The sequence below is a fragment of the Tenrec ecaudatus genome, chromosome 9 (genome assembly GCF_050624435.1).
Source record: "Tenrec ecaudatus isolate mTenEca1 chromosome 9, mTenEca1.hap1, whole genome shotgun sequence".
Classification (NCBI taxonomy): Eukaryota; Metazoa; Chordata; class Mammalia; order Afrosoricida; family Tenrecidae; genus Tenrec; species Tenrec ecaudatus.
This window is the reverse complement of record NC_134538.1, coordinates 120,418,267-120,443,662: the sequence shown is the minus strand read 5'-3', so window position 1 is coordinate 120,443,662 and position 25,396 is coordinate 120,418,267. Positions and strand designations below refer to the sequence as shown.

Sequence of the window (25,396 nt, the reverse complement as noted above, 5' to 3'; positions counted from 1 at the left end):
GCAATAAGAGGGTGTGCAAGAGAATAAAAAATTAGAAAAGTAATCTTCTCACAAAGTCCCATTATAAAGAATGAGGTAATTTCTCCTCCAATGATTCTGTGGTCCCCAAAGATATAACGCCATTACAGAAACACATTTAAACAAACATAAAGCTAAATGAACTCATAATATGCTGCTTCTGCTAAGGCACGAAAGTATAAAAGGAGGAGAAAAACCCAGTGCTGACGACCAGACCAAGTAAGAACGCTCAGATTCGGAAACCGCTTTCTGTGTGATTCAGGCCTTTTCTAACCTAAGAACCTTCCTCATATTTCTGAGTGCTTGTTATTATACACTCCAGGAATTTCTCTTTTTATTTCGGGGAATTGTTCTATTGGAAAAGCCAACTTCCAACTGTAAAGATTCTTGAAGGCCATTAAAATAATTTAAGTCTGTATCTGGATGGCCACTATTATCAAATGCTAAAGAAGGAAGATTTTTAAGGAAAAAACAGATTATTTCAGGCCAATCCAGAGTCATAATTGAGTTTTCACACCTAACCAGTATTTTATTGGTACAATTTTGAAAGCAGGTGTTTAATTAAAAAAAAAAAGGCAAGACTAGTCCATCATGGATTAGGGACCACACCTAGTCTCCTTAGGGAATTGTAGTTCTGTGCTCCTCCGGAATATTATACTAAGGCAAGCTAGCATCAATGCATTTCAACTCTGCTTTAGTCTTGTTAGAATATAATAACCACCCTAACCAATGAATATGTACTTAATAGAGGGGTTCTTTCCAAATATATCAAAGCATTTTCTTACTAAACAAATAAAGCATTCTCTTGCTTCAAAACTGTATGTTCCCTGCACTGCGCGTCAGTTTACAGTGATGGAAAAATCACATTGATTAAGGGTAAGGATTGCACAACTGATTAAGTAATTGGTGTCGAGAAGTTGTATGGCTGTGAACTGCTGAATTGTCGAACAATGTGTAATAGACACATTCACAACACAACACAAGAGTAGCTGCTGAGGTTGCTGACTTAGAGCCAAGTCCTTCAGAGGCTTCAATGCTCTTGCTTTGCAGGTGTCAGGTCATGGTTTCGTGAGAAATCCCAGTCAATCAGTCTGTATGGAGTTTAGTGCTTTCGTCCCTATATTTTTGTGGCATAGGGCTTGGGTGTTAAAACTTCCAAGTGGCCACGTGAGGCGTAACAATGGCCCTCTATGTGCATAAAGGAAAAGAGGAACAAGGAGAAAATAGAGTGTGTGGCGAGTTGGCTCCATGACTAGTTTTCTCTTTTGCCATGCGACCAGAACTAGATGGTGTCTGGTTAGAACTGCACATTGTTGTTGTTGTTGTTGAACATTTTGATCACAGGGTCTGTAGAAGAATCCTGACCAAAGGGGTGATATTGTAGAACAGAATTTAAATATTTCATAGAATCCATTTCTCTGGAGCCATGGAGGCTAGTTGAGCCCCAGAAACTGTTGCACTGACATAATCTCTAAATATCAAACTTTAATTAAATTAAATTAACATACCCATTTAAACCATCCTTTAACTAAACAGCAGCTTAATTTTATCAATAAACAGTGTCTACCTTGAGCACGGCGAGCTTTTAAGAACTGTAATTTTGAAAAATTAGACAGGAAATTTAAGGGGCTTGAGGACAGTGAGGTTATGTTAGAAAATGAGGAATGATTTTGAAAGGGAGGTAAGAATGAGCACTTTGAAGACTGTAATCAATGGCACTCAATTTTAGAGAGAGAACTTTTGAGCTCGTGTTAGGTTTTGCTGTTTACACTTTCAACGATAATTGTTAACACGATGTTCCTTGTAGCACTCAAAGTACAAGGCAAAACACAGTGAGAGTGTTTGTTTTAAATACATAACTTGATATAATTTCCTTATGTTTGAGTCTACAAAATTCAGTTAAGAAAAAAATTTCCCAATCTTCTCTTTAATTTCCCATTACTCTTTCCCTTCTTTATTCCAACCCCCTAATTTGCATTTTTTCCTTTATTTTAAGTAGCAGATTGACAAGAAAACATAGGGTGGGTTCTGGGGATAAAATTCTGCTTTTAAGGATGTTTTGATCATGACCTTAAATAAATTTGACTGAATCATATGAATATAAAAGCTGTGCTCAAATATGAATGCTATCATATATTAGTTAAATATTGATCTGGCTGGACTTTGTCTCTTCATACTTACAGTTCATACTTTATACAAAAGCTGTAAGTACATGAATGGACTTGTGGCTATTTGTTTTCATCTCTTTCATAATAATGCATATTATCAAATGAATTTCCAACAGCATACGTTAAAGTGGCTTTTTTAATGTTTGCTTACTTTTAATCAAAAGCATTTTTAAATGAGTCAATTAATAAGCACTGTATTTCAGAAAATGGGTTGACCATATTATACTACAATTGTTTACCAATCTATCTGCTCCATTAGGCTGATTTCTTGGAGTCAGGATTGAAATCTTTTTCATCTGTCAATTCCCAACATCTAGCCCAATAAACCAATTCCTGAAACAAGCTAAGCTTTCGGTAAATGTTTGTTGTATAAGTGAGTCAACAATTCAGAAATTAAAACAAGGTTACAACCGAATGCTAAGTAATGTCCTGCAGGTAGAAGTTAAAATCTTAAGTGATCCAAGCCCTAACCTACTGTTTATAGAGTTTGCATTCAGGAGAGATCCTTGCAAATGCATAAAACACTCCATTTCAATGTTACTCTGATGATTTAAAATCAGAAAATGCGATTCTTCAATTTACACGTATTAAAGCCAGGCAGCAGGAAGCACACGTAGCAGTTTGAAGCGATGTACCGGAAACCATTAAATTGTAGGAAGCAATATTAATGGAAGAAGCGCGTGCTCAGAAAGAACGCAGTGTGCCCTTCAAAAAGCCATCAGGAGATGGACCCCGGAGCATGGCCTGGTGCGTCGGTTCTCTCTCCTGGTTCTTGAGTGTCACCAGGAGCAACACAACCCAGCACGCAATTCAACAAGGGCAGCATGCTCAGGTGAGTCATATACCCGCTGAGAAAAATCAAGCCAATGGGCTTGCGGATATTAAGAAAATGAAGTCAAAAGCAAGTCGAGAGTTTGTATTTTACACAACTAGAGACTTACATGAAATCTGAGCTGCTTTTTCCTAGTCCCCATTCTTCGTCCTGCAGAGTAGCAGAGTCCTCTCTCGCTGTCAGGAAACGAATGCCCTGCTCCCAATGTCCCAGTGCCTTTCCATTCAGAGAGCTAACCCAAGAACTAGTCACGTGGACTGTGGTTCGTAGACACAATGCTCTATGTGTTCACAGACTTGAGTGGCGTCCTTTGGGATATGCAGCATTCACGAAAGTGACGTAAAATGCACTGGTGTTATATTAGCCTCCCCTGATTCAATGCCGGGGCTCTCGGGCGGTGGGTGATACACGCGGCCACCCTCAAGCGCAGGGCGGCGTTCTTGGTCCTGAGGCTTGTAAGATGAGTTGGGTAGTGATAAAGAATCAGGCTTGAAAGGGAATGAATATTTTTTCCAATAAGTTAGTTACTCCCCAGAATTCATATAGCTGAACCAGAAAAGACCGTTTGAGACCACCTTCTGCTTCTAAACAGGATTAAATCCACTACATTTCCAATTCGAGGGGTAATCCTGCTTTTCGTGTCGTCAAAAGGAGATTTGAGTGTGTTCCTGGGTAACTTGTGCTTGGGTTCTGACAACATTTAAAATCAAATTTTTCTTTGGAGAGCTGCCCTAAATCCCTCTTCACCCAGTAGGGATTCATTTCCTCTGGGTGCTCCTCAGGGGGACAAGCTTATCAAGCTCTGGCACACAGTCTTTCGGACACTTGCTTAATACTTCTGGGGTCTGGAGAAAGCCGGACAGGGCAGGGATCAGCACTACGCTCAGTGGGTTTCCATGAACATCCCTGCTTGGAGGGTGGTCCTCAAAGCAACTCTTGATTCTGAAGGCCCTCCCATTAACGACATGCCCTGAGTGAGCACGGGATTTCTTGGAATCATCCCAATGGTGTGGCGACTGGCTTCCTTGGCAGGGGAATTCTTGCTTGGTGGGATTTTCTTGCTCAGTGAAGGAATTTTAAAATGCTTGTTCCATGATCCTGCCCACTAAATGCGGACAGCACACACAGAGCACAGGCACTGTGGCAAGCAGAAGTTCCCAGTCCATTCCCATACTTCCTAAGACAACTTAACTAAAACAAAATCCATTGTTCTCTCATGGATTCTGACTCTTCCAAACTCTGTGTAGACTTTCCACAGCTAGGAATCTTTACAAGAGCAGATCATCTCAAAGAGCAGCTGGTGAACTTGAACCCCAGACTTTGCAGTTAGCAGCCCAACACTTACAAAGTAGGGTTACCAGGGCTCCTGAGGTCCCATGGTGAAGTGACACTGACCTGTTTGAGACCCATTGGGCCCATACTTGTGTACGAGTCAATTGTGCCAGAGCAAATGCTTTGTCAAAGAATGGAAGGGAAGTCAGTGTTTTTCTTTAGAATGTTCCAAGTACATACTGAATTTGCACTTTTTTCTCTGTACAATGTAGGTTTGTTTCAAGCCATAGAGAATAAAAATTTACAAGATAGAAAAAATGGTATAAAATTGATTTAGGTAATGATTGTACAACTTGTCTTAATATCATTGAACTAATGAATGGTATGATATGTGAATTATAAGCCAATAAAACTGTTAAAAATGATTAATGACACTCACTTTCTAATTACATCTTATCTGACAGATTTCCTGTTTTCCTTTTTGCATGTGCTATTTGATATTGAATAGAAATATATTTAAATAGGAAACAATACTCTAATCATATAATTAAGAAATCGAGGACCCTAGAGATTAATTAAATATGGTCAGTCACCCAGAAAGAACTGGCAGAGTTCAGCTCTAGATCAACTGTTTTCTAGCCACCAAAACCCTTGTTATTTGCAGTATACCAGTCTCTGACAGATGTCATACTAACTGATACTTGGGTCCCAGTACAGGAAAGAGCTTTGGGTAGAAGGTAGCGGTGCACAGCTTGCCATAGATGCAGCCGTGACGCAGAAGGAGATCACTGAGACACTGGACAGTGAGAAGGGAGAAGGTGGCCATGGATAGAGATGCCACAGCAGAGTACAGAGTGACGTCACCCTGAAAGGACAGCGAAGATTCTCGTGAGCATATTCCATATAACATCTCAAGGTAATAACTAAAGAAATGTTACAACTCTTCATGAGACCATCTAAGTAACAGCAATAGCATCTTACTGTGATGCACAGTCTAAAAGCACACTCTGTATTTCTTGAGTTAAGAGAGATCATTTGGTTTCTTGCAGAAAAGTAATACGATAAAACCTGGGAAAGCTGGAATCAGTGTGAGGAGGAATTTGATCAGAAAAGAAAAACTGTGGTATTTTTCACTATATCGAGAGAGCAATAGAAAAGCAGTGACCATACTATGTCAAAGGTAGAACATTTGTGAGTCCCAGAAAAAGAAGAAAGTCCAGTTGCGCTCCAGGTCTCACGTTTCTCTGTATCTTAGTTCTAACATGTAGATAGGAACTGTGTAAACTGAAAATGCAAGTCTTATTTCCCACTGGGTCTCCCAGGAACGATTTTGTTCCAAAAAACCAAATATTGGATTCAAAGTATACCAGAAACTGTCCAGTGTCTCAGATCTGTGCATAAAGAATTAATCTCTTGGTAAAACTTGCGTTTTTAAACTTTCTTTACTGACAGACTCTCAAAAAGGACTTTCACTTCCCCTCATTAATTAACATAAAATGCAGAAAAATTAAAACCAGCTGAGATTTTTTAAATGTCTAACTGTTTTAATTAATTGTGTCATTAATACTCTTTTAAATCACTTTAAATCTTAGTTGCAGTCACATATCATTCCATTCATTAGTTCACTCACATTAAGAAGAGTTTAGACAATCATTACTTAAATCAGTTTATACCATTTTTTTCTTTCTTGTAGATTTTTACTCTTTATGGCATGAAACAGACCTACAATGTACAGAGTAAAAATGCAAATTCGGTATGTACCTATAGGAACATGCACTTATAAGAACAATAATATATACATTATTAGAAGAATATTAGTAAATTGACAGACTGTAACTTTCAATTTGCTTAGGAGTGGTAGCCATTCTTGATCAAGTTGACTAGAAAATTATTCAAGAGAAAAGAAAAAAAGATGAATTTGGCTGTCAAGAACTTAAATTGGAGTTCTGATTCCTACAAGGACAGCCGTTAAAGCTTGTCACCACGGTCAGAAACGGTTACTAGGGCATGGTCTGCCATGGTCTCTGTAAGGGAAATGCCAATGAGGAGGACCTGCCTGGAAACTGCAGAGGACGTGAGGGTGGGAAGAGTTAACAGAACCAGGATTAGGCAGAGGATGAATTAATAAGAGGATAAGTCAGAGAGTATCGACGCTGGTGTTTCAATTCATACATACATTTACACGCTTATTCCAAACAAAACAAGGGTAAGAATGCTTTCAGAAAACAAGATCCCATCAAAATAGTGGCTTCCCAGGGGCTCTGCTGGACCGGTTCAATTCAAGTTCAAGAGGTCAGGTTAGAAGGTCATGACAAGTGTTGATTTGGAATTCTGAAATGCCAATCTTGATAGATTTTCTCAGAGGCTGTAAGCATTTATTAGAAAAGTTTATGTATACTCAAAGGTGCATTCGTGAGAAAAACCTTTCCAAAATGTGGTACCAAGGAAGCTTCCTATCACAATAGACCTGTTCATCCTTTATAAGACTTTGTTGGGAAACCTGCCCGATACACACTAGAGCCCAGATCTTGCCTCTTCAGATTTCTTTGTGTTCCTCGAGCAAAAAGAACATTTAAAAGGAACAATTTTGAGTCTCTGGAGTATGCCAACACTTCTCTTTCGATGTAGTGTGCATTGAGGAGGGCAGAGCTCTTCAGGGAGGCGTTTCAGAGGCGGAAACACCCCCGTCTGAAAACACCCGTCTGAAGTGTACAGACGCAGACGGAGGACAGGTGGATAAACAATAGTTGTCCATTCTGATATGTTGTTTCATAAAGGTTTCTTTTTTTTTTAATGTGCCCCAGGCATGAAACAGCTCTGGCTACGATCTAGGCATCAAGCTAGGATGAACAAAGGGCTGCCAGTCTGCTCTGCCCCTGACTGATATAAGAGCACCACCACCAATCAGGTGTCTCTTTGCCCATAGCCAGGGGTTCATAAAGGTTTCATTGAGTTCCTAACAATATTGTTGCAACTCCTCCTCCTCCTCCGGAAATGCAGGCCTGACTTAGAAGGACAGAGGAAAAGGGCCTGGGTGTCTTCAGGGGGTGGGGGGCCACTAGCGAGCTGCGAAAGCCGTGTAAGGGCTTTTGAAATACTGAGTAGAAACGAGATACCACTTCAGACTCCTGCCCAGACACCTCGGGTTCCTAATGCTGTTTTAATGAACTTAGCATTGATTCTCTGAGATGAAATCGGCCGGCATGAACGGTTGCATGGATAATGAACTGTTTCCTCGGCTCCTCGTATGCGTTCCGTGTTACACATATTCTGGGTCCTCTGGTTATGCTTCTCTGCTGGCCTTCTCAGAAATCCACATCAAGCCCCGTGCTCACGAGGACGCGCACTTTTTCACACGGGTCTACTGCTCGGCAAACCGTGTGTTCCTCTTTGGTGACAAAGAGTCCGCACTGACTAAAGCAAATACAATAGCCATTCAAACAGACCTTCCTGACGACCTCTTCGCAGAAAACAAATCAAACCAACGACAAACCTTTTAGGACCCTTAAGAGTTAATCTTATTGATTTTTAATCAATGCTTAAAGTTTAAAGAAGTCTAATGCTTAAACTTAATGACTTAATGCTTATGAGAAATAAGGGCTTCTGTCAAGGAGCTCATAGAAGGAGCCGAGTTCAGAACCTTGAAACTCTAGTCCTCCTCTCAGAGAGCTGGTTTCCCAGAGTCATATGCCAGATGCTCTTTGGGGGCTGGCCCAAGCCAACAAAAGTAGCCTCCACAGAGTGTAGTGGTTACAGTACTTGGCTGCTCACTGAAAAACCCGTGGTTTAAACCCACCAGTTGTTCAGTGGGAGAAAGACATGGTAGTCTGATACATAAAGGTGGACAGCCCTGCAAGCCCACAGGGGCAGTTCTACTTTGTCCTCTAGGGTCACAAGGAATCAGAATCAACAAGATGACTGTGAATTTGTTTTTCTTGGTTTAAGTTCAATCGAGTGCTTCCATATTAAAAATGTATGCCTCATGTTACTCCAGAAATACGAAACATTGGCTCCTAAAAAGCATAAACATCAAACTGTATTTTACTCATTATCACAGATACATTTTAGTCCATGAACTGAACCTTGTATTTTGAAGCATATTAATTAACCATTGGAACCCTTGTAGGCAAAGATAAAATAGAAGAATGATGAGTGACCTTCAGGCTTGCTGTAGATACAGTTGAGAATCACAGGCTGTGAACCTTCAAGTTGACAATTAACTTGGAATGGCTGTACCTCAAACACAAAACGAAGGCAACGTGGGGTTACAGTAGACTTCTGCTTCAGGTGGGAAGCAGATGCTTCAGACGACTGCGCACACCCAGCTGTAGGACCAGAATGAAAACCTTTCTGGAAGGACTGATTTTCAAGGTTTCGTGGAAGTTGCCGTGATGGAACGTCTGTAAAGGTGGCTGGTGGCATAAGGATTACCCATCGGGCTGCTATCCACAAGGTCGGCTGTGTAAAAGGCACTCCGCTGAAGAGACGTGAGGCTTTCGACTCTCAGGGAAGACGGAAGGTCTTGGAAAGCCACAAGTGCAGTTCTGCCTTGGCTGGTAGGATTACGATGAATAACAATCAACTTAGGAGCAGTGAGATTGAGTTTGATAAGTCTATAAGTAATATATTTGATAGTGAAAAGTGAAATGTAAATGACCTGGTGTCTTCTGATTCATATTCCCTGGTGCTATGAAAAGAGGAAAATGGAAATAGGAGGAAGAGGATGAAAATAAAGCTGAGAAGTATGACTATTCAACTTTGTGGTTCTGGATGAAGGCAACTAGTTTGTTGTTATTGTTCCTTAAACTTTAAATATGCAGCTATGATATCAGTATAAATAATATTCACTGTCTACAAGTCAGATACTTGCAAGATTATTGAGAAATTCTACCCTGAGTAAACAAAGCAATATCAGAATACTGACAAATTTTGCATATGAATGTAGGCAGATAATTTTACAGTACCGACTGAAGCCATTGTGGCAATAGTAAGTTTTCATCATTCTGAAGAGCAAATGGCAGCCATCTTATCATAATTTACGTCCGCGTGCGTTTACGTGCTACATTTCTCTGGGCCACATGTAGCAGCGTAGTGTTAGTAGATCTGCAAGACAGGTGTCCCATCAGAGCTTTGCTCTGATCTAGCAGGTTTTCAGAAATTGAAGAGAGAAAGCAAGCTTTTTTCCTAGTGCGGCACCTTACGTCACTTATTTCCGACTGTCTTCACCCCAAGACCCATTCTCCTTGTTCATGAGCATAATTGGCTGCAGCGGGGTGGCTCTCCTTGTGCATTTTGTCATCCTCCACTCTCCCTCAGGTTCGTTCCTTTCTTCCTGTTCAGACTGACCTTATCTAGTTAGGTTCACCTTTGGTGACAAACCTTATTTTCAAAACATGTTATCACTTTGGGGCCTCTGCACTCCCTCACATTTGTCATTGTCTTTTGTACAAGGGTCTCAGGGGAATGAAATCCTCGATGTGGTATTTTAGCAGGAGCCCAAGAACAGGAGTGTAGTTTTTGGTTTGTCTCTAGTTGTTCTGCTGAAGCAGCCAAACAAAATCCGGGATGGTTCTCTTTGATGGGAAAGCCCTGGCCTCACACATAGTATGTGCTCAGCAGAGGTTTTCTGTTTCAAGTGGTGGCTGAGGCAGGTCACAAGAAGGACAGATTGAGGAGAAGGGGGTGGCAGGGTTCTGGAGGCAAGCAGGCATGATCATGTTCTAGATTCCAAATCCTCTGCCTTCCGCAGGCACAGATGATGCCCTGCTTCCCAACGATTGGCCTTTCCTTTCAACATTCTTCCATCAAAAGGAAACTGATTGGTGCCTGCTTTTTGGTAAATAGCATAGTTTTTTTACCCAGTAAATCCTTATGTGATTATTTTCCCTACCCAACTTGTCAAGGATATTTGGGCTTATATATTTAGAATAATTCTAGAACTTCCAGGGTGTACTGAAAACAAAATGCAATTCTCCAATGAACGTAAAGCCATGAGAAGCTAACAGCAGAGAGAGATCTCCATAAATGCCGGGGGAAACATGATGCGATGGGAGTGTGCACTGTGGGATGTCATTGTCAGGCGCCAAGAAGTCGGTTCCGACCTATAATGACCCCATGCACCACAAAAGGAAACACCGCTATCTTCACAATTGTTCCAAGGCTTGACCACAGCCCTGAAATGGAATATTACACTGCCAAGAAAAGGAATGCAGTGCTGATACATGGTATAACATATTCGGATTGAAAAAAGTTAACGACAAAAGGATAAATAAGTTTAAGACCCCACTTATGAGGACTAGCTACAAGAAGTGAGGGTATATAGCCCCAAATTTATTCATGGCTGCCTGGGGCAGGTGGGAAGGATGAATCAAACCATGGGGAATCCTGATCTTCTGTTATTAAAGGTATAATTTGAGAACCAATACAAGTGGTGGCTGAAGAACATGGTGCACATAACTAATGTCACTGAACATTATCTGTGAAGGCTGTTGAACTTTCACATATTTCACAAGACATAAGAGGGACTTCAGATAGTTCACAGAAAAATCAAATGAAAATAATTCCATGAACTTTTTGAAGGCCCTTTGTATATTTTCTATATTTCAATACAACTGAAATTTGGAACGGGTCTCTTAAAACTCCTTTTCCTTCATTTGATCTGTATGAGATTTAATTGGATATCTCCCTGGTTTGTATTGATGGCTGACTAAATGTCTCCATCCACACCTCTGTCTTCTCTCTCAAAACTCAAAAAAAGTTCTGAGACTCTCCCATCCCAACGTTCCTAAAGTCACATATAAAGGTGCCCCACGCCCCATAACACCTCTAACACCAGGGCTACCTTCCTTCCAGTCAAGTCTTCATTTTAACACTGGCAAGAATGTTTCTATTGTGTTGCATGTCCCTGTATTCCTCAGATACAACCAAATATTATATTTACAGGTGTTTTCTTCACAGGCTTCTCTCCATCCCATTAAACTGTTATCTTCCCAAAGGAGGAGAAGGAAGAAACGGAAGGAAGTAGGAAAAACAGTATAGCTGTAAATACAGCTGAAGGCCCCGGTATTGATGTCTCTCTGTTCATCACAACGTGATCTGAGGCTATTGGATGTTCTGAGCCTCAGCTGGACGTGGTTGAACTGAGAACACATATCTGAGGAAGAAACAATTTAGCTGTTTTCAAATTGTAGTCTATGGAGGGCTGTAGTAAAGAAGATAGATTAATTTTATTCTGTAGGACTCCAGAATTCAGAAGACACCGGAAGTGCTCCTTTTCTCAGAAAAAGGAATCCCTTACCAATATATCAGAGGTAGCCAGGTCTGCAGTATGTCTCTGGAGGAGGTATTAAATTCTGAGCCACTAGCAGGATTCAAGCGAGAGCATCATGAACTATTTTATTGCTGGTTTTAGGGGGAACATATCTATCATGCTGGGAGGCCAGTGGCTGCTGAAGCAATTGTGACTCCTGGGGACATCATGAGGATCCCAGTAGAACTGTGCTCATGGGGTTTTCCATGGCTGATTTTTCACAAGTAGATCACCCCGGCTTTCTTCTGAGGTGAATTGAACCTCCAACCTTTTGGTCAGCAGCTGGCCATGCTAATCATTTGCATTGCCAAATTGGGATAAATGAATGATTTTAGAGGCCGGTCCCTGGAGAAGGACATCATTTTTGGTAAAACAGAAGGGCACCCAAGAAGAGGAAGGTCCTCAAGGAGATGGATGGACAGTGGCTGCAAGGACAGGCTCAAGCAGGTGAGGCTGGTGCAGGGCTACGTGGTGCCTTGTGCTGTTTGGCATAGGTCACTATGGATCGGAACCCTATCCGACATCTCCCTTCACCCACTTTTCTGTTGTCTGTCCCCCAGGGAAGACATCACATGTAGATCCTTGTAACCGATTCCCCCTTTCCAACCCACTCTCCCTCTACCCTCCCAGTATGACCACTCACACCACTGGTCCTGAAGGGATAATCAGCCTGGGATTCCCTGTGTTTCCAGTTCGTATCTGTACCAGTGTACATCCTCCTGTCTAGCCAGACTTGCAAGGTAGATTTCAGATCATGATAGTGGGGGAAGGGGGAGACGAAGCATTTAGGAACTAGAGGAAACTTGTATTTTTCATCGTTGCTACATCACACCTTGACTGGCTCGTCTCCTCCCCTAGACACCTCTGCAAGGGGATGTCCAGTGGCCTACAAATGGGCTTTGGATCGCCACTCTGCACTCCCCACCTCATTCACTATGGTAAGACTTTTTTTGTTCTGATGATGCCTTATACCTGATCCCTTTGACATCTCATGATCACACAGGCTGGTGTGTTCTTCCATGTGGGCTTTGTTGCTTCTGAGCTAGATGGCTGCTTGTTTACCTTCAAACCTTTAAGACCCTAGACACTATACCTTTTGATAGCCGGGCATCATCAGCTTTCTTCGCCACATTTGCTTATGCACCCATTTGTCTTCAGCGATCATATCATGGAGGTGTGCACCCAATGATAGGATTTTTTTGTTCTTTGATGCCTGATAACGGATCCCTTCAGCACCTCGTGATCACACATGCATTTGAGGCCATTTAAAACTGCAGCTGTGGTCAGGCTCACTTTAGTCCACAAAGTGATATCTTTGCTTTTTGACATTTTAAAGAGGTCTTATCCAGAATTTTTTCTCTGTGCAAAACATCCTTTTATTTCTTGCTTGCTTCTTCTACGGGTGCTGATTCTGACTCAAGAATAATGCAGCCCTTGCTGACTTTGATCTTAACTCTAGTTACCTGATGTTGTCTACTGGTCTGGTTGGAAGAACTTTTGCAAAACTCACTGCCTTCCAGAGGAAAGGCTGGATGGAGTCTTTCATCTTTTTCAGTAAAGGCTTCCAACCCTCCTTACTTTCAGTTAGCACAGCAGGGTCATTTGCATATCAGGTTGTTAAGGAGCCTTCCTCTCATCCTGCTGCCTCAGTCTTCACATAGTTTGACTTCTCAGACTATTTGCTCACCTCTTGCTCACATTGAATATGTGTGGTGAAGGATGTGGCCCTGACCCATGCAGTTCCTTATTTCAAACTGTGCCGCCTCCCCCTTGTCCTCCTGGGTCTATTCAAATCCCCAGGAGTGAACGCAACTCGCAACTCGGTGAATTTTGGAATCACCACTATTCACAATAGAGTCAATGTTGTCACAGAGAAGCACATTCTGCTGCAAAATACACGTGTGACATGTCAGAGGATTTGCAACTTCCTATTGAAAATATTAATTCCTAACAATTACAAACACTAGACATGATTTTTAAAATGCAGACCATGGAACGAACAGGAGAAATAATATCCAGTCTGGTGGAAACTGGAACCAGAGCGAAATGATTTCCTAGTATATTGACCAATGAATTGAAAAAGTTAATATGCAACTTAATTGAAAAGTTTACTATTGCGACTCTGGTGACAGCTGTGAAAACTATTGTTAGTGTTTACAGTACAAAAATGGATTCATTGTCACCTCGTAAGGCTGAGTAGGGCAAACCAATGAAAGCAATGTGTCCATAGCATTTAGCACATTAAAGAACAAATGTCTTGGAAAAATCTCATATTTATTCAACTTCTAGTGATTGATTTATATCCAGTTTCATTTTATGAGGTTTGGAGGCAGCTATAATAATGGCCTAATGTGATGCTATAATGAGCTATCACCTACTTCTTAGCCTCTGGCTACAAGGTCAAGGTGTCATTTAGAAATACCTTCCCCATCTCATTTAGCCTCTGGCTGAGGCTGCCTTTCTCGAATCATTAAGAAAAAGGAAGAGATCAACAAAGTGTGTTTTCCTACCAAAAAATAGGTTCACGTTACCATTAAAAATGATACATGTGCTAACTCGAGAGACAAGGGGACACAGGTGCTAGAAAAATGTCTGAAATATATTGCAAGGAGTTTAAAAGGGGAAAAAATCATCTTAGGAGAAAGGCCTATAAATTCTTGACCTTTTATTTTTCCTGAAAGGATCATTTAAATTCACTTTATCCTTGTGGTTCACAGAAGTGTAAGAATGCGCACGAAGAACGTGAATACTTTTATCAGCGAGACGTGGAAAGAAACACGAAGCAGAAGCACAGGCTCCTTTGAAGTGAGGTGAAGCAACATTTCATCTACTCAACATGCCTTTTTCTAAGAAACAGGGTGAATAGGAGCAAATCCTAAGACAAGATTTACAAGATCTCCTGCTTCACAATTTTTAGAATTTTCAGATATAATTGAGAGCTGTGTCTCCGAGAGATAAAATACAAAGGAAGAAATAATGATGTCAATAGTCCATTGTGATGGCTGCCTGTTCCTGTAATCTGCTTTGTGTTTGCGAAGAGCTGCTCAGGAGAAGAGTCTAAGAATTTAAAAATTACTGCTCGGTGTTCTCTTTACACAGAAGTAGAGAGATCAACATTTTTTTTGACACTATCAGACTGAGATTTCCATCTGGAAATGGTTTTGAAGTTAAGCCAGTTTTCTCCAGCTTTGCACTTGCAACCGTGCAAATATATAACAATGGCAATGACTTGTCATGGAATCAAGGCATGAAGCTAATCTATGGTATTAAACTGTGAGGCATCTTAAATAAGTGTATATGTTATTAAGTTTTAAGAAAGCTTTAAAAACTCTATCCTCGAACAGCAGTAGGCCACTGTAGTCAATAAGAGCCAAAGTATAAACTAATTCCCACCACATACTCTGAAAATCCTGTGAGGTTATCAAAATAGAACATGTTACTCTTTGAAAACAAGATTTTCTTAAAAGGTCAGCTAATATATAAAGTATTCCAAATACCATAAACTGAAATTATTATAACTCTGATCATTAATTTTAAAACAGTTTAAATCCACATGCAATTTAAATAAAGCAAATGTACCAAATTTGATGCATTTTGTCTTCTGTGAACCTCACAATTTAAATTATAGCCAATATTGCTGTTACCTGAGACATGGCAAGCTACTATAAAGTTTTCTTTCCCATATTCAGCATGCAATCCCGGGCAATCTCGGCTTTATCATCACTATCGATTAGATCTGCCTGCTCTAAGACTTCACACAGAGCGGAGCGGCAGTGGGGTAAGGGGTTAGTGCAAGGTGAGCACCGGGGCTCCATGGGAGGAAGATGAGGCTCTCTCTCCAGGAAGAGTCACAATGTCAGCAATGCCCAAGGGCAGTTCTACCTTGTGTTACAGGTAGCTCTGCCTTGGAATGTGACTCCAGGGTGGGGAGACTGGTTTGGTTTGGGTTAAGATTTTACATAAATGGAGTCATACACTGTGCACTCTTGGCTTCTTTGCTCAATTTGTATTAAAAATTAAATATCAGTAATAAGAGTTAGCAAAGTCTTTTAAGAGTTATAAACTAAAGGCAAATGAAAACCACCGGTAGGCAGATTCTTCCTGGTTTGCTTGTGGGAGGAGGGGCATAAAGCTTTGGGAAGCATTCTCAGGCTGCCAATGAGAACCTCCACAGCGACAGGGCGTCAGTTAAAATGGACACCAGTAAACTTGGACTAGTGACCTGGAAAGAAACATTCTGTTCATGCCATAAACTTGCTTCCCAGTTCATTTTCTTAAGACTTTAGGATTCAATTAGGGCTGCGTTCTGATCAGACAGTAATGAGGTGAATAATCTTTCATATTTACATACAAATATTTTGTATAATGGCAAATCTAGCTTTCAAAAGCTCTGAGAAACCAAATGTAGTCAAGTAGCATGTTTTGTCCCACTGATTAATCTTTTGTGATCAAATAATCCTGGAACCACCAAAAAAAATGCATGACCTCATCAGTGAGTTAAGGAGCACATGTATGAAGCGTGTGCCTGCATTGTCTAAACAATTAGCCACTACAAAATGATTATGCTAACGAGTCTAGAGTGGAGTGGATAAGATTGATGAAGCCTTTGCTTACAATTTAAAAGCTTCCCCATCAACAGTCGCTTTCGTTGATTTAAAATAAAGAATCTTTGCCATTTTTACATTAATAATCTGAAAGTGGAAGCATCTGGATAGTTTCCAAAACTAATGCTCAGAGTCTCAAAAGAAATCAATATGTGGTGAACAAGATGTACAGTGGGCATTTGAAAGGAGGACACACCGCGCTCACAGGGGTGGCAGCGTGCTCTGTTTAAAAAGGCACCGAAAGAATCTAGAGCGGTGGATACTCCTCCCTTCTTTGCTGTTAACTGGCTACGGAAAGTTGGTAAGGACTTTAACTTCTTTCAACCTCAGTTCCTTACCTGGAAAGTATGGAGAATTATATCTATATCAAAGTGTTGTGTGTAAAGCACATAATAGAGGATTGAGACTAACGCTCCACTAATCAGTATTGCCAGTATTAGTACTAGTAAGAGGGGTGGCTGGGCCACCTCTCTTCTCCCTAGTCCCTTTGAACAAGAATATGCCTTAGAGCTGGTATTTATAGCCTTGATTGCGCTCGTGTCAAAAATTGCTACGGTCAAACCTGTAATCCAATAATGCGTCTTTGCATCATGGGTCACTCAGAGTAAGGAAATTTCAACGCTGAAGGAGAGCAACTATAATTCTTGTTTATTCTCTGTTGGCATCACAAGAAACAATTTTCTTCCTATCCATATATGGCCAACTCCCTAATATTTGCTTCTCTACAAATATAAACTTTCAGGACTTGGGTAGAAATACATGGAAAATTTTAGCCCCCTTTTAGGCACATGAGATCTACCCCAACTTTTGGTGTATTAGTCTACAGCAGTGTTCATCCAATCACCAAACAGGTTGATCTAGTTGTTACTGGGTGCCATTGAATTGGTTCCAACCCATAGCAACCCTCTGCACAACAGAATGAAACACTGCAGGGCTCTGCATCCGCCTCACAATTGTTCCTGTGCCTGGGCCCGAGGTTGCAGCCCTGCATCAATGCACCTTGTTGAGGACTTGCCCCTCTCTCTCACTGCCCCTCTACTTTACCCAGCATGATGCACTTCTCCAAGAGCTGGTCTCTTCTGACAACAGGTCCAAAGTACATGAGACAAAGTCTTGTCACATTTGCCTCTAAGAAGCACTCTGGCCCACCCTTAATATAATTGATCTTATTTACCGTTAAAGATAATTCTGCAGTTTCTAGCTCAAGCCATTTCCACTCATCAACCAATACTCTCTATCCTTCAGGAAGATGAGTGCACCGCATCGACTGCGAGCTCCCTGGCAAAATTGACTTCTTGGTATTGGTTTTACCTTGGGTATCCCTAGAAAGAGGTACTGCTGCCATAATTCTGCTGGGTAGGGACAAAGTGGTTATACTTCCAAGAGCAATGGTCATTGCAGAGGAACTCTCAGGCACAGTGGAAAGTACTCGAGCTTCAAACGTCTAGTAGCTGGGAGATTATTGGTACATTCCTAGAATCTCTGTTTTTCATGCTCTAAATACAAATGTTTTTCTGGGGTTTCATAAAATGTAATCAATATCACAAACTCAAAGTGACTAGCGTAAGCTTATTTTCCCTCTGCTCTCACACACCCAGGCTCTTCCACTAATAATAAATAATTCATGGTCACACATTGGGCTGTGACTCGCATGGTAAGCAGTTCAAAACCACCAGTAGCTCCTCTGGAGAAAGACTGGGCTTTCTACTCTAGTAAACACTTACAGTCTGGGAAAACAGGGAACCGCTAGGAGTCAGCATGGACTCAAGGGCAGCAAGTTAGTTTTCGTTAGAAACCTTTTGAAGTCTTTTAAAGAAAACTGGTGTTTTAAGCACAGTGTGGTCAGCTCCATGATAGCATCCTCCATGTGAAGCAGTCAAGCAGTTGTGGGGACAATAGAAAAGAGTACCATCTCCTTAATCTGCTCACAGGCTTGGTACAATTGAGGGAGGCTTTATTTGGAGCATTGCCGATTTTAGTGTAGGTTGACAGTGTGCAAAAGTTGCTCTGTTCTGCTGGGTCTGGATCAGGCATCTGGGTTGCTGACTTCCTCTTGTTATATTGCCTGCCGGTCCCAGGAAAACCTTCAGCACACTTCTGACATTGGATTCATTCAGGTCTCCATTCACCAGCCTGTCATCTTCCTGCTTCCTGTCCATCGGCCCCTGAAGCGACACGAGTCAGGAGAAGCCTGTAGCTTTGATGTGTACCGTAGAACTGAACCAGACTAAATTTAGCAACTTCCACAACTGTCTGAGCCATTTCTGGATATCCCTCTTCCTATGTACATACACACACCAGCATCACTGATTTTGCTACTCCAGAGAACCCAGTCTGACAGACTATAATTTTATGATCCACATAATCGAATGCCTTTACATAGTCAACAAAACACCAGTAAACATCTCTTTTGCATTCTCTCCTTTCAGTCAACATCCATCTTTACATGAGCAATGACATCCCTTGTTTCTTGTCCTCTCCTGAATACAGCTTGTTTGAATTTTTGGCCATGCCCTGTTGGAAGATGACTGCAACCCTTTAAAAATTATCTTCCATTTTACTTTACTTACATGTTATATTAACATTATTTGATGATTTGCATATTCTGTTGCATCTCTTTTCTTGGCAATGGGCAAACATAGGGATCTCTTCCTGTTTGCCAGACAGCATCTCCCACATTTCTTAGAACTGATGAGAGAGCCCCACCCGTAAATATGTTTCATGCGTCATCTCCTATTACAAGGAAGGTTGTGGCAAATAAGTTTAGTAGTAAGAAACAGGAATATGTAAAGCTACTGGCTTATATCTGCTGCTCTCCTGCTGCTCCCTAGGATGATACTGGGGACAAAATTTCCAGCATCTTCTCGGCCTAGTTTATATAATACTCCTCTGTATTTTTAGTGTATGTTGAATGTTATTTCTTTTCCTTTTCCAGAACCACATAATCATTAAGTTTTTCAAGTTAATTCTCTAAGCAAGAGGGCTTAAACACGAAGTTAAGTTCAGCTGAATTAATGCTGTTCATCTTACCTCCTTTAGAATAAATGTAACCTAAGCCTCCTCCTACAGATGCGTTTAATGTTCTTGGCTGCACTATAAATAAGGAGCAAATTAATCCTAACTTTCAATTTCTTTATTTACCTAGCATTATATATTTGCGTTAATCAGTATGTAAGCGCTACATTTTTTTTTCTTCATTCCCAGGAAAAGGACAATATGTAGGGTCCCACGGGTAAAACATCATGGACTTCCCATCACTTAACCCAGAGCTTTCTTGTTATCATGGACAATTGAGCAAAAAGTAAAACTTTTATCTTTCAATTGTCTTTTATTGTCCACATCAGTGAAAACAGTAAAGTTTACAGGTTCTTATTTTCTGATAAATAATCAGACTAGTTAATAGGATTTTAAAATAAGAAGAGTACTTTTAAAGGTAATGAACTATTTTTGATGGGCCATTCCTGTTAAACAGTACGTTTACTGCTTCGGTTCTACCGCTTAGTTCACTGCATAGTTTCTGGGCTCTTATAAGAACACAAGTGGCCATGCAAGGCACAACAAAAGTCTATATTTGCCTGGAACAACAAAGGAAGGGGAGTCAGGAAGAGCAGGAGGATATGAAATATGTGATTGCTTCCATGAATACCCCTCCTGTTTCAGAAGACCAGGAGGACTAGATGATGCTTATCACTATAGAACATCTTGATCAAAGACTATGTCTAAGAAGCCTGATCAAAAGGAGAAAGAGCAGAGCAGAATATAAATTCAGGGATTCTAGACGTTGTTGGCAGATAATGATTGGATGAACTTCCCTAACTACTGTACTGAGATTATTTTTGAGCACAAAAACATCCCCTGAAGTCTTCTGAAAACCAAATAGTAGTTTAGCTGAACTAGTCAAAGAGGTTTGCCTTTAAGAATTACACTCCTTTAAGAACTATGCACATAGGATCAACTTGACTCCTCAACTTGAAAGGTTACACTGTGCCTTAGGGGGGCAGTGAACTTATATTCATAAGGAAGGAACAACTCAGAAAAGAAAGGTGAGATTGTGACATTGTCAAAGCATTGCACATGCAGAAGGAGTTGCACTGATAGATAGATAGATAGATAGATAGATAGATAGATAGATAGATAGATAGATAGAGAGATAGATAGATGGATTAGATATAGATATAGGTCTAGCTATGTCAACAACAACAAATTAAGTTACACTTCTTTTTAAAGGCAAACACATTTTGTCATGATGCATTGAGTAATTTGATATTCCTACTCTTTTCTTATAGGTTTGTTTTCTAGTTGAGTAATAATGGACTCAAGCAAATCAACCTTTGGTGTGAGGGGAAAATAAGCCAGCCCTCCAATCACCATATGCTATTAGTTCTTGTTTGTCACTACTACAATTGCCTAGCTTTTGTTTTACTTTCAATATGTATCAGGTTTTCCCATAAAATGTACCTGAACACAGTTCTGAGAACCTGACAGGAGACAGGTTAGTACTCCCTGAGCAGGTGGTTATGTCCACTCTCTAACCACTCTCATCCTTTCTCCATCTCATGAGATTCAGCATTTCCTCAATTGGCCCAGAACCAGGTACCAAAAAGGCAGAAGTCTTTACCTTCTAGAACCCCCAAATTAATTCAAATGAACTAATGCACAATGAATCCAGGAAATCTAACCAACCACAGCATGCCTGTCATATCTAACCCATGAGCTACAATTCCATCTTGTTAATTACCTTTTCCCAAGTATAACCTTTTGTGGAACTCTGCATGATGATGGTGTCTTAGGCATCTGGTTCTTGAAAACTGTAAAAATTAAATAACGTTTTCAATGACATTGATCTCTCTATTTGCATTACCATGCTCTAATTAGGTGCTATCAGTCAGGTTCAAGTCAAAGAAACTCTCTGTACAAGTGCTGCATGGCCCTGAGCCATTCAAACCAATGTTTGTTTAAACCTGTGGTTGGTTGCAGTAACTATGCCAGTCCTTGAAGGTCTTTGTCTTGTTCAATAATCTTTTACTTTACCAAGGATGATATCCCTTTCTAGGAACTGATCCCTCTTGATGACATGCCCAAAGTCTGTGACTTGAAGTGAAGTCTTGTCATCCTCGCTTCTCAGGAACATTCTAGCTAGATTCCCTCCAAGAGAGAGCTGTCCATTTTCAATGGACGTGCATTCTTGAGTCAATATTCTTCGCGATGCCATAACTCAAATGCATTAATTCTTTTTCAGTCTTCCTTATTCGCTTCTCAACTTTCAAGCGCACATGAGCCTTTGAAAATACCATGGCTTGGGTCTGGCACATCATAGTCCTCAAAATGACATCCTTGCTCTTGACCATTTTAAAGAGAACTTGCACAGTAGATTAACTAAATGCAATCTTTTTTATTTTTTGACTGCTACTTTCATGAGCATCGATGGTAGATCCAAGTAAAATGAGATCCTTTACAACTTTAGTCATGTCTCCATATAGAATAATGTTGCTTATTGGCTCAGTGGGGAGGATTTATTTTTCTTTCCATTAAGTTGCAGTCCATACTGAAAGCTGTAAGAGTTTTTATCTTCATTAGTAAGTACCTCAAGTCCTCTTGAAGTTCTTCAAGCAAGGTTGTGTCATCTATACATCCAGACTCCACTGTCAAGTGAATTCTGTCTCACGAGTTGCTAGTGAGATAACTTCAAGGTTATCCTGAGTTCTTCTTCATATGGTCCAACTTCTTGGATTATTTGATCAGTATGCAGATTGAATAAATGTGATGAAAGGATACAAGTCTGACACAAATCTTCCCTGATTGTAGGAGGGGATAGCCCAACAAACAAACAAATCAGAAAAATAGCTCCAATGGGTGGAGTTTTGAAGTATGCATTTTTCCCACTGAGCGAGCATCTAGCAACTCGCTCTGAGTTAGTCACAGTGGTGTTGCCTGGGAAGGTCCTCTCTGGTCACAGTGACTTTTTTCATGAAAGCAGTTTTGCTCAAACCTTTTCTTTCTTGAGATGATCAATTTAAGAGAACAGCACGTGGCAGTGAAATTTTGTTTCCTGCTTCGGAAAAATGCCACAGAAACTGTTGTGATGTTGAACACAGCTTACAAGGACAACTCTATGGGAAAAACTCAAGTGTATGAGTGGTTTGTTCATTTCAAAAAAGGTGAAATGTTAATTGATGACAAGCCTCATTCTGGACATCAGTTACCTTCCCAAACAGGAAAATGTCGACAAAGATGGGGAAGTCAACTGGACTCTCTTGGAGCTCAGTTCAGTGAATTATAACGGAAGATTTGGGAATAAGAAGGGTCACCTTGGGTTCTGATTGACCTGGAAAGAGCAACAATGTACTTTGAAAGAACAGCTCCAAAGTGACCCAGACTTTTTTCCCAAGATCATTACTAGTGACGAGGCACAGTGCTATTCTGACAACCCTGAAAGCAAACATCAATCATCAATCAAGCTAGTGGAAGACACCATTGTCACCTCATCCAATAAAAGCTTGTCAAGTGAAATCAAAGATCAAGATGATGCTCATTTAGGCTTTTGGGTTTGTTTTTTTAATGTGAGGGGGATAGTGCATTTGGAGTTCATTCTACCAGGTCAGACGGCTAATCAAGCGTTCTATTTAGGGGTTCTTCAAAGATTGCGTAACAGTGTGCAATAAAAAAGACCTGATATCTGGCATACAGGGACTAGTTTTGCCACCATGACAATAAACCTGCTCATGCAGCCATCTATCTCTGTGCCAGTTTTTGGCAAAAAACAGCACACCTCTCTTGCCCCATGCACCTGACTCACCTCCCCTTGCTCTGTGCAACTTCTTTTTGTTTCTGCAAATGAAGAGGGACATGAAAGGACAGTGATCTGAAGATGTAGAAGGGTAGAAGAAAAAAATTGAGGAAGGTGCTCTCAGTCATCCAAACAGATGGGTTTGAACACTTTTTCCAAGCTTGAAATCACAGATTTGACAAATGTATCAGTGTAATGGAGAGTACTTGGAAGGAGTTAAGAGTTTTTAAAAAAATCTAAATCAACAGCTCTGAAACAAATCTGGCTTGTTGGGGTACTCCTCACATCTGGATCTTTGTGTAGGGTCAGCCGGCGCACCATTAGGTGTTCCCGGATCCCAATCTGCACAAAGCTCTCTATGACCCACATGGTGAACGCCTTTGCATCGTCAATAAAACATCAGTGAGCATCTCTTTACATTCCCTGCCTGCAACCAAGGTACATCTGGCTTCAACAATGATATGTGTTGTTCCACTCTGGCTTGAATTTCAAAGTCCTTCTGACACAACAATTTCAAATCATATTCTGGGGACATTTCAAGAACACTTTTAATCTTTTATCATTTACATCACTATAAGGCTTGCCATGTGGGTTACTTAGTTTTACTACTTTAAACCCAAAGTTAAACATGTATTTCTCCATTCGTTCTCTCTTCTGTGTTTCTGCTTTACTCGCTTCTCCCTTATTTCCTTAGTCTATAACACTTTAGAGAGTTAGCTTTTAACTTTCTATATGGTTTTCCTTATTATTCATGAAAAACTTTGTCGTCTACATCAATGACGTGATTTTCACCCGGGTTGAGATGGGTCATTATGAAGCTTGTCTTTTATTTGCATGATGTTGTTAGCAATTGATGCTCAGTCGACTCTGACGTACAGGGACGCGTGTACGCAGCACAAGGTGTGCGCCTCAGGTTCTGTGCCGTGTTCTCCATTGCTGGTGTGCTTGCTCGCAGCACCGCTGCGGTGACGGTGTACTCGGAGAGCTTTCCAAACTAGGGGGCTTACCTGGTAGCCCACTACCTGGTAATGCGCTGCTGTGATTCACTGGCCTGGACCACCAGCTCTTCCCTTCTAGTCCGTCTTCATTTGGAAGTTCTGCTGAAATCTATCCACCATGGAGGGCCCTGCTGATATTTGAAACACTAGCGACCTCGCTTCCAGTCGCAAAGAAACACAAAACTATCCGAGAATGGCAAACGTACAGCCGGTTTGAGGATTTTTACCTTAGCCGTTTCCTCTTTCCTTTCATTCATTTTAAAAGGAAATGGTATAAAGTAAGTTTTAAATACTGCAGACTTGTGAAACGGAGGGCAAAGATATACATGTCGGCTTTGCTGTTTATGATTTTATTATTTTTGTCAAACTTAAACTTCTGAGTGTCTCAACTTTCTCATCTTTAAATTAGCCACGATGCAGTGTATCTGGGGGCTGTCATGAAAATTAAGTGAGATGATTAGTGTTAGCACTTTGGACAGAAATGAGCATATATTAATAATATTACTACCACATACATAAATCCTTATTTCATAAAACTAGGTTTTTCAATTGCTACTGTGAAAATGAAACACAATTTCTAAAACATCTTTCCATTTACTGAGACAAATCCTTCTTTGGGTTTTGTTTTTCCTTTCTTCCTTTTTATCTTTAAGGTATCTGTTCTTTCTTCTGTGATGCATCGCCCTAGTTTCAACTAAATATATTTTTTTCTATAAATGCTCAAAGGGCAAGAAACAAAAGAAATAAATGGAATAAAATATTTGTAACAGTACAAAAGAGACTTATTTTCTAAATATGAAAAGCTTTCCACAAATAAAAAAAATAAAAAGTAGCAAAGTCTAATTAAAAAATGAACAAAGGACCAAAGCCTGTGGCCACTGAGTGGATTCCGACTCCCAGCATTCTTATAGAACAGAGCAGAACAGCTCGATAGGCTTCCAAGACTGTCAATCATGATGGAAGCAGGTGGCCCTTCATGGTTCTCCACCTTCCTAATGCCACGACCCTTTCATACAGTTCCTCATGCTGTGGTGACCCCCAACCATAAACTTATATTTGTTGCTACTTCATCGCTGTCATTTTGCTACTGTGATGAATCGGGCAACCCCTGGGAGAGTCATTTGACCCCCAAAGGGGTCGCAAACCACAGGTTAAGAGCCATCGCGAAGAGCAGCTAGTGGGTTTGAACCTTAGACCTTTTGGTTAGTAGCTGAGCACGTAAACCCTGCGCCCCCAGGGCTCCTTTGGTAAAGAATCCAAAGCAAAACCAAACTAGCTGCCATGGAATGGAAGCTGACTCAGGGTGACCCCAGGTGGGCTTCTGGGACAAAACTGCTTACTGGATTAAAAAGCCTAGTCTTTCTCCCAGTGAGCTGCTAGTGGTCTCAAACTGCCGACCATGCAGATC

General features: G+C 40.8%; 1 protein-coding gene and 1 non-coding gene across 2 annotated transcripts in view; both read right to left on the bottom strand.

The window, feature by feature from the left end:
• Positions 1 to 25,396, bottom strand: part of MAGI2 (membrane associated guanylate kinase, WW and PDZ domain containing 2) — a 1,549,501-nt gene that overhangs the window by 737,132 nt on the left and 786,973 nt on the right. The gene's annotated exons all lie outside the window — the stretch shown is intronic.
• On the bottom strand, positions 7,082 to 7,225 carry LOC142457646 (small nucleolar RNA SNORA48). Its single transcript, XR_012786345.1, has one exon. It is a non-coding gene; the product is annotated as a small nucleolar RNA SNORA48 (small nucleolar RNA).